The following is a 2500-nucleotide window of genomic DNA, read 5'->3' on the forward strand; positions in this document are numbered from 1 at the left end:
TTCAATCATTTTCTCTTCGGTTCTACGTTAACGAACAAGCTGGGGATTGTGAACAGGTCAGAGGAGCCATACTAACAATGGACACAAGTTAAAGAAAGGTATCGGTGGCCAAAGGTTCGATATCTACCGCAAACATTCGAAATCCGGTTTACGTTTATAGAGAACTAGCATGCTTGGCTGCGACTGGTTCGTTAGAGCCATTCAGATACGGCTGTATATTTACCTGGCCTTCATTCCGTGGTGTCACAATGTTTGTTGTATATTTTGAACCGATTCTTATTTTACCTTGTGTACCACCTAGTACGAGGAGTTTGCCCTCAAGGGGTGTTCTTATGTGGGAGGAGTATAGCATAACTGACAGAGGAAGAGCATCTGCCGTGTTTCATGCACCAACTTGGCCAAAGGTTTCTCAGCCATATCCTCCTTAAAGGGGAAGGTTCTTGAGTCGACGCAGCAGAAATAGATAGTGATAGGGAGTATATTGGGGGCAAGGTATATAATAGAGCCAGAAATCATTAACATCGAGGGTATTCCATTTCCAACATGTATGTGTGTATGTGTGACGTGTATGTATAAAATGCTGCCTTGTACACTTATCCCTTCACTCCCCTGACTTTCTCTGATATCGCACTGTCCTTGTTCGAGTGCAAGTCCAGAACACGTGTTCATGGTATAGATCACACAGTAGCTTCCCTTCATTTTTGTTATATTTCCCTTCATTATGAGTTGATACTTTAGTTTCGTAAAGCCTGCTGTGAGAGGGTGCTGGATAGGTAAGTGCTGGGGAAGGGGAAAAGAAAGGGCTTGTTGGATAATATAGCTGCCCCATTTCTAGAAAATATAATCGGTTTCTAATTCCCTCTTGTATATGTAATTTACAGCAAGCTTTCGTTAGATCACATAAAAGTCGTTGTTTTTATCTGCATCTTCTTTAAGGTACAGATTCTTTAACTATTTTCTTTTTTTCTCGCTAACCTTTTAGATATAGTTAATGCATTTGTTGTTAGGTGATCATTCGCACTAAATCAGCCTGTAAATACCCATGCAGTCTGACCCGAATATACTACCATTTATCTATATTTTTTCGGTATTCCATTTTAAAATAAATATTGTTATTTGTTTACGTCCATAATCTTCTTATGCATATGTAAAATATATATATATTTAGGGACACGTGACACCCTGCTATCGTTTGATTACTATCTGTAGTCGACACTTTAAAATGCACGCGAAAGCTGTCAAGTGGCATTACTGAAAGTACTTGAAATATGCCTTTTGGTGAACAGAACGTAGAAAATTTTTACTGCTGGTCTTTCGTGTTTGTAACCAATTTACATACGTGCATTACTGTACTATCCCTGTCTCAAGATTATTCTACGAATTTCTGCATATATAATATAATTCCATTTCAGTATTATGCTTGTAAGTTCTTCATTGTATTTCCGTGTTTGGGGATGTACTAGATTGCACATATTTTTTTATTTCTTTAATCTGAATGTATTCCATTTCTTTTCTCTTTAGCAACAAGCTGTTACCCTTACAAATCTGAGGGACCTAACATATACTTTATAAACGTTTTTTCCCCCTGGTTGCATTACAACAACAAAATCGGCTTTAGGACAGCCAGTTGTAGAAGTGTGATAAAATTCCTTTAGGTAAATCTTAGTGAATTTTGATAACCTAGTCCGTGTGTTTCGTTTTTTTCCGAAAGTTTTATTTGAAGTCAATAGTTTTGTTTTTGTATTTTGTTCCTGTTTTCTCCAAGAACATCAGTCTAATACCCAATCCGTCTTTTAAACTTGGTCGATTATAAAATGTCTTATTTGATATAGTATTATGAATATATCCGTTGCAATTTTTGTCTACATTGAATGCGTATTGGATCCACAAGCAGTAGTAGGGTGACCAAAACCTAAATACAAATGGTCTTTTTTCACACTCTGTTAGTAACCTTTGAACATCGACTAACATGTCCCACAACTTCTGTGGAATCATCCCCACAAACTCACCTTCACTTCTAATGGGCCGTTTACGTACCCATTGATCATTTTCGTCTTCGTGTTCCCATTTCTTTAACTATTTCACTAAACTATCTGGTACGTCTGTTTCTTTATTCGATTTTACTTCTAACTTGCACCTTATCGTTTACTCACCAGCTTCCACACTCTATTATTCTCTTGCTCTCCCCCTAGATACTTTTCCTTGTCCTTTATCACGGTATGTACTGATGGTCCCTTGCTTTGCCTAGAATCGTCTTTCAGTCCATCAAATTTTTTACTGTACTTTGCCTCGCACCATAAATGGGTATGGCTAGTTTTGAAATAACATTTTTGGATATTCATCCATCGGATTTTTCCCGTTGCCTATTTTTTTCTAATTCATAGGACATTTCCTCTTCGTGCCACACCAATGTAATCAGTAGTATTTCTTACCTTTATCACATACCTGCTTCTTTTATTGCTTATGATTACTCCGAGAACCTAAATATTATCCTGCTTTT

At 37.2% G+C, this 2500-nt stretch overlaps 1 protein-coding gene across 1 annotated transcript in view; it reads left to right on the plus strand.

Moving 5' to 3' along the window:
* LOC113804226 (plasmolipin) overlaps positions 1-2500 on the plus strand; it is a 24286-nt gene that overhangs the window by 18121 nt on the left and 3665 nt on the right. The window lies entirely within an intron of this gene.

Source organism: Penaeus vannamei, chromosome 19, assembly GCF_042767895.1.
Source record: "Penaeus vannamei isolate JL-2024 chromosome 19, ASM4276789v1, whole genome shotgun sequence".
NCBI classification, from domain to species: Eukaryota; Metazoa; Arthropoda; class Malacostraca; order Decapoda; family Penaeidae; genus Penaeus; species Penaeus vannamei.